Below are 12,399 nucleotides of genomic sequence, written 5' to 3' on the forward strand. Positions count from 1 at the left end.
TTATTTCCCCTGTTTCTCAAACCTGGTTCTCCAGTTTTTCTATAATCCAGTCTGGTATGCCTTAGTGTTTTAACAAATGCTTTTTTCTGCTTACGTCACCCAAAGCCAGTTTCTGCTTTTTACAATCAAGTTCGCAAGGCTGTTATTACAACCTGATGGTACACTTACACAAATCTCAGTATAGTTGAGCATATAAGTTTTAAGAAATACTCTGACTGAATGGACATGGGTAGTTCTCAAATCTCCATCCATAGAAATTTTTAAATGGTTGTTTGCCTGTAACTGCAGTTAGATTATTCTAACTGCTTTAAGGGTGCTTCTCCCTGTGTTTGCTGTGTGCCATCTGCATGAGAATCAAGGGGTTCAAATGAAGGGGAAAGAGTGTGGTGCTCATTGTGCATGCCTTCTCCTGGGTCTTCTCCTGGGTCCCTCAACAGGTTTACTGAATCAGAAAATTTTTTAATGTTTTATATATTTCTGAGAGAGAGAGAGAGAGAGAGAGAGAAAGAGAGAGAGAGAGACAGCATGAGCAGGGGAGGGTCAGAGAAAGAGGGAGGCACAGAATCTGAAACAGCCTCTAGGCTCTGAGCTGGCAGTCAGCACAGAGCCCAATGCAGGGCTCGAACCCACAAACTGTGAGATCATGAACTGAGCTGAAGTTGGAGGCCCAACCGACTGAGCCACCCAGGTGCCTCAGAATCAGAATTTTTAATGAGTACCCAGATGTATGTCAGAAATTGAGTTCTACTACAATACACAGCAAAACCTTGGTTGGTGAGTATAATTCGATCTGGAAACATGCTTGTAATCCAAAGCACTTATGTATCAAAGCAACTTTTCCCATAAGAAATAATGGAAACTCAGATGATCCATTTCACAACACAAAAATATTCATATAAAAATGATTACAGTCCTGTAATATAATACAAAATAATGAAGAAAATACAAAATATAAGGAAAAATAAACAAATTAACCTGCACTTATCTTTGAAAATCTTCATGGCTGGTGTGAGAGAGACAAAGAGGAGGGTTACAGTATCAAATAACTTTCACTATCACTAAATGGAATCACTGCTATCTATTGGCTCAATGGAATCTTTTTCTGCAGAGGGGCATTGTGTACACTTGCATGGATGTTGACTATAGTACAATATTATTAAACTCTTGTCATATACTGTATTTAATGTAACTGACAATAAGGCAGCAGAGGAAAGGGTCTATATCTGCAGGCAACCTGACTTAGAAGGAAGCAAAGCATTCTTAAGCTTCCTCTTGTATGGAAAAGCAAAGGACTGTCCATAGGTGCTTTGAAGTGAGAAAAAAATGCACAAATACCAATTGTGAGGACCTATAACCTTCTGAAAAATAATTTATTCCTACGAAACACCATGGCCTGAGACTGAGCATCCAAGCATGTGTGACAGTCACCCACAATCTCAGAGAGAGAGAGAGAGAGAGAGAAAGAACCATTGGCTCAGTTGTGATAATGTGACATTCGACGTCATGTACTACTCACATTGTAAGACATCACTTGTTTGTCAAGTTAAAATTTATTTGAAGTATTTGCTTATCTTGTGGAACACTTGTGGAAACAGTTACTCATAATCCAAGGTTTTATTGTATATGAATTTATTAACTTGAATTTCAAAGTGAATTGTTTTCTCATAACTTTATTAGACTCTTAGTACAGATAGGAATAGGAATCTTTTTAATTTTTGGAAACTTGTTCTTTAATCTGCCTAGAAAATGTGCTATTTGAGTGAACCAATATATCTCAGTTGCTTTATACTAATATTTGTGAAACAAATAATACAATTTAAGGTCTTTAAAACAAGGCACTGTGATCTAGTTAAGGATTAGGACATATGGAGAATGGACTAAAGATTGCCTGAATTGCTGTCTTAATGAGTGGATTTCTGAAGAGGAAGGTTGAGCCGCTTTTTCATCTCCACTGAAGGTAGTCATAATAAATACAAGTGGACTGTTCTTGGGCTAGATGTTAGAAGCTAAGGTAGGGTGGGTAGAGGACAGAGGAAATGGCTTACTCAAATAGCTTTAAATGTGGGAAAAAATACTAAGATGAATTTTGGAGTACATTTCTGACTAAAGAACAACAGAGGTGGCTTACATTTTCTCCTGGGTTTCCTTTAAGCCTTTGGAGTCCAGAATTCAGGATCTAAGAGGAACATCCAACTTCTTAGCAGCCAAAGAAACTATATTAAGGAGCACATTTACTCCTAAATTGTTACTGAATTTAAAGGAAGCTGATGAATGGCTGGCAAAAGGAGGCTGTCTCATGATGTTCCGAAAGCAAAACCAGTTAAGAGGGTCAGCAGATCTCTAATTATAATGGAGCAGTTAACACCACTATAATTAAAGCTGCATCAGCATTTCCATTGCAAACTAATGTTTTTCATGGGTTGAAACTCAGCTGTAAAGATTTAATCGTGGCTGAAAGTTGGCAAATAGTGCTCAGGAACTCAGCAGGGAAGGGGACAAAGAAGAGAGAGCTTAAAAAATTTATTTACTGAACTGTCAAACACAAAATATAGCCATTATGATCTGTTGAGGAAATAATAAATAATACATTCCCTCAAAATTAGTATGCATAGCATACCCTGGGTGCCATAGCCATGGTGAAAAAAGCATTTAAGTTATACAGATCTGAAAACAAACAAACAAAAAACAACTTGAACTGAAGGATGAGTTTTTAATCCTGTGAGTCGTGTCTATTTTACAGAGAATATTTAGATGTTGCTAAAACCATATTTAGTGCTCTTAAATATTTATTTGCCCAAGAAATTTAGATGCCTTCAGTGAGGCTGCAAAATGTACACCAGCACAGTGGGGTTAGTTACAAAGGATGTTATATCACTTTTTCCCTCCGATTCCTTTGATAGATAACTTTAATCTAAATTCCCTCATTTCTATGAATGTTAGCACTTTTTAACACATGACTTTCTGTATGTTTCTTAATAATGATACACTGATTTACTGTGATAAGCAATCTTTATTTTATACATACTCCAATTTTGTACTTAAAAGGTGTAGTTAATACTTGTTCAAAGAAAATCCTAAGACATTGAGGACCTACTATGCAACAGACACATGTCTAGGGCCTTATTTTCAACTTTATAATGATTTGACTTTGGATTATTTTTTTTAATTGTTTTTAATGTTTATTTATTTTTGAGAGTGAGAGAGACAGAGCACGAGCAGGGGAGGGGCAAAGAGAGAGGGAGATACAGAATCCAAAGCAGGCTCCAGGCTCTGAGCTGTCAGCACAGAGCCCAGTTCAGGGTACAAACTTACAAACTGCAAGATCATGACCTGAGCTGAAGTCAGATGCTCAACTGACTGAGCCACCCAGGTGCCTAAACTTTGAATTATTTTTATTTATTTACTTTAGTTTTTTAAGTTCATTTATTTAATTTTGAGAGGGAACGCAAGCAGTGGAGGTGCAGAGGGAGAGGGAGAGAGAGAATCCCTAGCAGGTTCCCCACTGTCTACACAGAGCCCTGTGTGGGGCTTGAACTCGTGAACCATGAGATCATGACGTTGCAGAAATCAAGAGTTGGATGTTTAACTGACTGAGCAACCTAGATGCCCCTGAACTATTTTTATTTTTGAATACTATACTTACATTAAAATATTAATTTATATTTTTATGGTTTTAATTTATAATACTTTGTATTTTTACTTTTATTTTCATTTTACACAGTAGGAGCTGAAAGCTCTTTGTGCTTAGAGTATAGTTAACACTACTATACAGGTAAGGTTCAGTTTTCTGTAATCTATCTAATCTATCTAATCTATCACTTTATTATGATCAAGATTTTAAAGCCTAGTAAGAAAATCTCAGTTGAAAAGCTGTTTCAGAGAACTCTGATATCAAGTAAAATAACTTGAACATTCAATATATATGGACAAATATCTAGAAGAATAATTACCAAATGGATAAGTGTAATTAGTGACAAGAGACAATTATGTGAGAGCCCAGATTAAGGATGATAATAAGGAGACTTTAAACTTAACTGTTACATTTTGAATTTCTATGGAGAGAAACATTTTTGTACTCTTGTGTTTTTCAATAAATTTAAACAATAATGGAAAGAAAAACATATTCTAGCAAATCAGGCAATTAAATAAATGAATGGGAGATATTAACTTCAGTTGTACACATGAGAATACTATCTTTTTTCATCTGAACCTGCATTTATGGTTCATGACTGTTAAATATGTTAACTCAGTATGAATATGAAAACCTATTACAGAATAAAACAGTGTATTGATGCAGTAAAAATGTTCTATAAAGTAACCCAAAATATTTTGTATTTTGCTTGGACCCTTCCAATAAACTTCCTGCTAGGTGGGTGATAGAGAGAAAAGGTTGTAGTAGATAATGGATTGGACACATCTTGTGGTTCTTTTCTAATCCACCAACCCCCTCATATGTGTTGCAAACTGTGTTTGAGTCCGCTCCATTTCTCAGGCTCTTTGGGATGCTGGCCCTAAGTAGCTGCTCTCACTGCCTGTAAGCTACCAGCAGGAAGAAAGTGGTGGTTATTAAAAGTCAGATAAGAAAAAGTAAAAAGTGGATTTCAGAGCCTGTGGACATAGGCAGGGGGTCTTAGAAATAGGTCCAAGCCCAGTTGGCCTGAATTGAGCAGCTATTACTCTACAAAAGCTTTCTGAGAGAGAAGAGTTGACATTCAAATTCTAGTATAGACAGAGAAGTCTAGAGTTTAGCCAAACAATATACAGAAAATCAAGAACAAGAATTTGAAAACCTCGAAGAAACCATGGTGGAAAGATGGGGAATCTGTATATAAAAACCTCAAAGTAAAATTTAATCAAGTCAGACTTCTTGAAGCTCCTGTCTCCTCATTCACGGAGTCAGTTATCTAATTGACGAGTGTATTGAGCACCTATTCTATGTCCTTTTGTTCCTGGCCTGAGGATACAAAAATAAATGAGCCATGATGTGAGTTTCCTATTTATGATAATTTAAAACCCATTTTCTCACTTTAGATCACAACTTCCTGCTGGAAGCTAGTTTGCTATAGGGCTGATCGAAGTCGAAAGTTGTTTTAGGATTATTGTCTTCTCCTTTTAGTGCTTTATCTTGCTTTGAATATTTTTTTCTTCTTCAGATACTCAGTTTCTAATTCCATAAAAGTTTCATGTCAATATGTACACAAATCATGTTCTCCAAGGATAGACTCAACCTATTAAAGGGTAAACAAAGCAGTTTATATGGAGGGAATCAACATTAAAGACAAACAACAAAAAAGGAATAAATTAAAATGGAATCAAGTAAGGTAGAAAATAAAATGGAAAGGGTTTCTAGTAGTACAGATTAACATTTTATATATATAATATATATATTCAGGTTTTTTATATATTTATGCCGAAAGACTCTTTGTTCCTTATGGTTATTTATATTTTATTTCATTTCTAATTGTTTCTAGAATTTTATTCACATCTTTAGTAGATTATAGGAAGGCATGATGATTGTTTTTATTTTTTAACAAATACCAAGAAGGTACTGCCTATTTTTACCCATGCATAAGGTCATGGTCTCATAGCTTTTATAAGAAATTGCCCAGTAATTTCTATGAGACTTTCCTTATCTCAGGTAGGTAAAAGTAAGCATATTTTCAGTATTTTTGAGTGGAGAAGAACCTTTAAAATGTACAATAAGATTACCTGGTTCTTCTGTATTCCCAGGGTTTTTTATGTAGCTTTGATTAAGTCAGACCTTTCAAACACTGATAAAGGAAGGACGATGGGATATTTTTATTTTGCAGGAGAGTAGGATGATTGATTTCTGTAGAAATATATGTGAAATTAATATATTTCAGTGATCCTTTGATTACAAAAACCGAAAAACTAGCTTAAAGTAAAAATGGGACATCTTGGCTTACCAAACTACATAGCAGAATGTAAAGCTAGATTTAGGGCCCTGGCGGGTCCTTTAGCTAAAACTGTCTCATCAGTGCGTAGTGACTTATTCTGCACATGTTGCTTCGTTTTCTTCTACAGTGATTTTAGCCCTAGATGTGATCTCTAAGAAAATAAGTATCCACAGTTGCAGACATATATTTTCAGTTTATCAATCTCTGAAAAAGAGTATTCTTTTCTAGTAGTTTCAACAAAATCTAGTATACTTGACTACCTCTAACTGGCCTTATTGGATTATATTTAAAAACCCAAACAAATCACCATTTCCAAGAGGATGCAGTGCCTACATATAACAAACTCAGACATAGAATGAGGTAAAGGAAAAATCTGGATTATTCAAGGAATATTGAGATTTCTGCCTCTGGAAACATGGTCTAGATGTACTTTTCCTTATTCCTCATACAAAGTACAACTAAAAACCTTCGATATAATATATAAAATGAACACAAGACTGAAAGATGGAAAGAAGAAGGCAGACCAAGTAAAGATGTGAGATTCCAAGGGAAAATAAAGTGGTGAATTCCCTGGGCTTTCTTCTCATGTATCTCAGACTGTAGAGCTGGCAACCTGGCAAAAGCAACAGGTATATATGAAAAACGCCCCAAGAAAATCCTAGTCTTTTTAGTCCAAGGATCACTAAAAGGTAGCCTAGCAAGACAGAAAACTTTGGCCTAACAGTTCTATATCAGCCAAATGACACATACACATGTTAAGAAGGAAAAAACCACTGAAGTTCCATACACAGTCTTCCATCCAGCAAAGGTGAAGTAGAGAGCCGAAACATAGAACCAAAGAGCAGTAACGCCCAGCACTCATGGTATCAGGATGTCAGTGATGATAATTTTTGGAACCTAAATCTTGTGGAAGAACTTTTTTTTTAATGCTGCTGTGTAACATACTTGATAGCTCTAAGGAGGAAATTTGGTAAGTAATGCAGATAGTCTGACAGAGAATTAGGTGTGAACTAGATAAAGACATAAAAAGAGTCTTCAAATTTAGCCACATTAATTTATATCATGAATACTCTAGAGTGATATATCTAAATTTAATATAAATTAATTTACTAAAAAATCATTACTGAGTTATACTTATATACCAGATGCTTTTAGGACTCTGGAGATACAAAGATAAAAACTATTTTCTGACTTAAAGGAATTTACTGTGGAGTGAAGGATGTTTGTGGTACTATTACCTTTCTAAAGATCATTGTCGAAATAACTGAAAACTGACTTGTGCCACTCTTTATAATAAACTCTATGAATTTTATTTTATTTTAATTTTTATAGTTTATTTTCAAGTTGGTTCATCCCAACAAGTGCCTTCCTCCATGCCCATAACCCCCCTTTCCCTCCCCACACCCCCTCAGCCCTCCATTTGTTCTCAGTATTTAAGAGTCTCCTATGGTTTGCCTCCCTCCCTCTCCTTAACTATTTTTCCCCTTCCCCTCTCCCAAGATCCTCTGTTAAGTTTTTCCTGTTCCAAATATGAGTGAAAACATGTGGTATTTGTCCTTCTTTGCCTGACTTGTTTCACTTAGCATAATACCTTCCATTTCCATCCACATTGCTACAAATGACCAGATTTCATTGTTTTTCAATGCCATGTAGTATTCCATTATATGTATAAACCACGTCTTCTTCATCCATTTGTCAGTTGATGGACATTTAGGCTCTTTCCATGATTTAGCTATCGTTGAAAGTGCTGCTATGAACATTGGAGTACATGTGCCCCTATGCATCAGCACTCCTGTATGCCTTGGGTAAATTCCTAGCGGTGCTATTGCTGGGTCATAGGGGAGTTCTATTGTTAATTTTTTGAGGAACCTCCACACTATTTTCCAGAGGGGCTGTACCAGTTTCCATTCCCACCAATAGTGTAGGAGTGTGCCTGTTTCCCCAAATCTTCGCCAGCATCTATAGTCTCCTGATTTGTTCATTTTACTTACTCTGACTGGCATGAGGTGGTATCTCAGTGTGGTTGTGATGAGGAGTGATGCTGAGCATCATTTCATGTGTCTGTTGGCCATCTGGATGTCCTCTTTGGAGAAGTGTCTATTCATGTCTTCTGCCCATTTCTTCACTGGATTATTTGTTTTTTGGGGGTGGAGTTTGATGAATTCCTTATAGATTTTGGATACTAGCCCTTTATCTGATTTGTCATTTGCAACTACCTTTTCCCATTCCACTGGTTGCCTATTAGGTTTTTTGACTGTTTCCTTTGCAGTGCAGAAACTTTTTATCTTGATGAGGTCCCAACAGTTCATTTTTGCTTTTAATTCCTTTGCCTTCGGAGTCGTGTTGAATAAGAAATTGTTGCGGTTGAGGTCAAGGAGATTGTTTCCTGCTTTCTCCTCTAGGGTTTTGTTGGTTTCCTATCTCACATTCAGGCCATTTGTCTATTTTGAGTTTATTTTTTGTATGGTGTAAGACAGTGATCTAGTTTCATTCTTCTGCTTCTGCATGTTGCTGTCCAGTTTTCCCAGCACCATCTGTTAAAGAGGGTGTCTTTTTTCCTTTGGATGCTCTTTCCTGCTTTGTCAAAGATTAACTGGCCACACATTTGTGGGTCTAATTTTGCGTTCTCTATTCTATTCCTTTGGTCTGTTTATGTGCCAATACTATACTGTCTTGATGATTACAGCTTTGTAGTAGAGACTAAAGTCTGGGATAGTGACCCCTCCCGTTTTGATTGTCTTCTTCAATATTACTTTGGGTATTCCGGGTCTTTTGTGGTTCTATACAAATGTTAGGATTGTTTGTTCTAGCTTTGAGAAGAATGCTGATGCTATTTTGATTGGGATTGTGTTGAATGTGTAGATTGCTTTGGGTGGTATTGACATTTTCACAATATTCTTTCAATCCATGAGCATGGAATGTTTTCCCATTTCTTTGTGTCTTCTTCAATTTCCTTCATAACTTTCCTATAGTTTTCAGCATACAGATATTTTACATCTTTGGGTTGGTTTATTCCTAGGTATTTTATGGGTTTTGGTGCAATTGTGAATGGGATCAATTTCTTGATTTCTCTTTCTGTTGCTTCATTACTGGTGTATAAAAAAGCAACCAATTTCTGTACATTGATTTTGTATCCCGCAACTTTGCTGAATTCATGGATCACTTCTACCAGACTTTTGCTGGAGTCTGTCAGATTTTCCATGTAAAGAATCATGTATGTGAAAAGTGACAGTTTGACTTCATCTTTGTCAATTCTGATGCCTTTTATTTCCTTTTGGTGTCTGATTGTTGATACTAGGACTTCCAGCACTACGTTAAACAACAGTGTTAAGAGTGGACATCCCTTTCGTGTTCCTGATCTCAGCAGGAAAACTCTCAGTTTTTCCCCATTAAGGATGATATTAGCTGTGGGCTTTTCATAAGTGGCTTTTATGATGTTTAAGTAAATTCCTTCTATCCCGACTTTCTCGAGGGTCTTTATTAAGAAAGGATACTATATTTTCCCCAATGCTTTTTCTGCATCCATGGACAGCATCATATGGTTCTTATCCTTTCTTTTATTAATGTGATGTAATCTCATTGGTTGATTTGCGAATATTGAACCAGCCCTGCTGGTGAAGGAATCCTACTTGATCATGGTAGGTAATTCTTTTTATATGCTGTTGAATTCCATTTGCTAGTATCTTGTTGAGTATTTTTGCTTTTATATTCATCAGGGATATTGGCCTGTAGTTCTCATTTTTTGCTGGGTCTTTGTCTGGTTTGGGAATCAAAGCAATGCTGGCTTTGTAGAATGAGTCTGGAAGTTTTCCTTCGATTTCTATTTTTTGGTACAATTTGAAAAGGATGGATATTAACTCTGATTTAAATATCTGTTACAATTCCCCAGGGAAGCTGTCTGGCTCAGGGCTCTTATTTGTTGGGAGATTTTTGATAACTGATTGAGTTTCTTCAGTAGTTATGCATCTGTTCAGATTTTCTATCTCTTCCCATTTTTGTTTAGGTTGTGTGTGTGTGCTTAGGAATTTGTCCATTTCTTCTAGGTTTTGCAGTTTGTTGGCATATAATTTTTCATAGTATTCCCTGAAATTTGCTTGTATTTCTGAGGGATTGGTAGTAATAAATCCATTTTTGTTTGTGATTTTATCTATTGGATGCGCTCTCTTTTCTTTTTGAGGAGCCTGGCTAGAGGTTTATCAATTTTGTTTATTTTTTCAAAAAAAAAACCTAACTCTTTGTTTCGTTGATCTGTTCAACTGTTTTTTTTTTTTTTATTCTATATTGTTTATTTCTGCCCTGATATTTATTATTTCTCTTCTTCTGCTGGGTTTGGGGTGTTCTTGCTGCTCTGCTTCTAGTTCTTTAAGTGCACTGTTAGATTTTGTACTTGCACTTTTTCTAGTTTCTTGAGATAGGCCTGGATTGCAATGAATTTTCCTGTTAGGATTGCCTTTGCTGCATCCCAAAGAGTTTGAATTGTTGTGATTTCATTTTTATTTGTTTTCATACATTTCTTAATTTCTTTTCTCATTGCCTATTGACCCCTTTGTTTTTTAGTAGGGTGTTCTTTAGATTCCATGCTTTTGGGGTATTTTCCAGACTTTTTTCTGTGGTTGATTTCAAGTTTCATAGCATTGCGATCTGAAAGCATGCATGGTATGATCTCGATTCTTTTATATTTATTGAGAGCTGCTTTGTGTCCCAGTAAGTGATCTGTCTTGGAGAATGTACCATGTGCTCTCGAGAAGAAACTGAATACCATAGCTTTGGGATGTAGAGTTCTAAGTATACCTGTCAAGTCCACTTGGTCCAATGTGTCATTCAGGGCCATTGTTTCCTTAGTGATTTTCTGTATAGTTAATCTATCCATTGTTGTAACTGGAGTATTAAAGTCCCCTACATTTACCACATTCTTATCAATAAGATTGCTTGTGTTTGTGACTAATTGCTTTATGTATTTGAATGCTCCCAAATTCAGTGCGTAGACATTTATAATTGTTAGATCTTCCTGATGGATAGACCCTGTAATTATTATATAATTCCCTTCTTCATGTCTTGTTACTGCATTTACTTTAAAGTCCAGTTTGTCTAAGTATGGCTACTCTAGCTTTCTTTTGACTTCCAGTTGCATGATAGATATTTCTCCATCCACTCACTTTCAATGTGAAAGGTGTTCTCAAGTCTAAAATGATTCTCTTGTAGACATAAAATGGATGGATCTTGTTTTTTTATCCATTCTGATATCCCACGTCTTTTTATTGGAGCATTTAGTCCATTTACAGTCAATGTTAATATTAAAAAATATGGGTTTAGAGTCATTGTGTGCTCTGTAGGATTCATGCTCGTAATGGTGTCTCTGGTACTTTGTGTTCCTTGCAACAAATCCCTCATAGAGTCCCAACTAGGATCTCTTCTAGGGCTGGTTTAGTGGTGATGAATTCCTTCAATTTTTGTTTATTTGGGAAAACCTTTATCTCTCTTTCTATTCTGAATGACAGGTTAGCTGGATAAAGTTCTTGGCTGCATATTTCTCCTGTTCATCACATTGAAGATTTCCTGCTCTTCCTTTCTGGCCTGGCACGTTTCAGCAGAAAGGTCTGTAACTAATCTGACAGGTCTCCCTTTGTATGTTAGGGCCATTTTATCCCTAGCTGCTTTGAGAATTTTCTCTTGGTCTTTATATTTTGCCAGTTTCACTATGATATGTTTTGTAGAATATCTATTCAAGTTACGTCTGAGGGGATTTCTCTGTGCTTCTTGGATTTCAATGTCTGTTTCCTTCCCCACATTGGGTAAGTTCTAAGCTATGTTCCAGTACCCCTTCCACCCCTTTCTCTCTCCTTCTGGAATTCCCATGATATGTATATTGTTCTGTTTGATTGCATCACTCAGATCTTGAACTCTCCTTTCGTGCTCCTGGATCAGTTTATCTCTATTTTTCTTGGCTTCCTCTTTTTCTATAATTGTTTGCCTATTCTCCTCTCTGACTCTTCAATTTGTGCAGTGGCCACCTCTGTTTTATTATGCACCTCATTTATTGCATGTTTTAATTCATCATAACTATTTTTAAGATCCATGATCTTTGTAACAATAGCATCTCTGCTGTCTTCTATGCCTTTTTCAAGCCCAGCAATTAGTTTTATGACTAATGTTCTAAATTCTTGTTCAGTTCTGTTGCTTATATTTGTTTTGATCAATTCTTTAGCTGTCACTTATTACTGGAATTTCTTTTGAGGAGAATTCTTCCATTTCATCATTTTGGCTAGCTTTCTGTGTCTTGTAAGTTTTAAAGTCTTGTTATGTGCTTTGCACCTGAGAGTACTGCTATATTAAAGGAGGCTCAGGACGTCTGCGTGGCTCAGTCAGTTAAGCATCCAACTTTGCCTCAGGTCATGATCTCACAGTCTGTGGGTTCGAGCCCCACGTCAGGCTCTGTGCTGACAGCTTAGAATCTAGAGCCTGCCTCAGATTCTGTGTGTGT

Source organism: Hyaena hyaena, unplaced genomic scaffold, assembly GCF_003009895.1.
Source record: "Hyaena hyaena isolate Hyena2069 unplaced genomic scaffold, ASM300989v1 scaffold_518, whole genome shotgun sequence".
NCBI classification, from domain to species: Eukaryota; Metazoa; Chordata; class Mammalia; order Carnivora; family Hyaenidae; genus Hyaena; species Hyaena hyaena.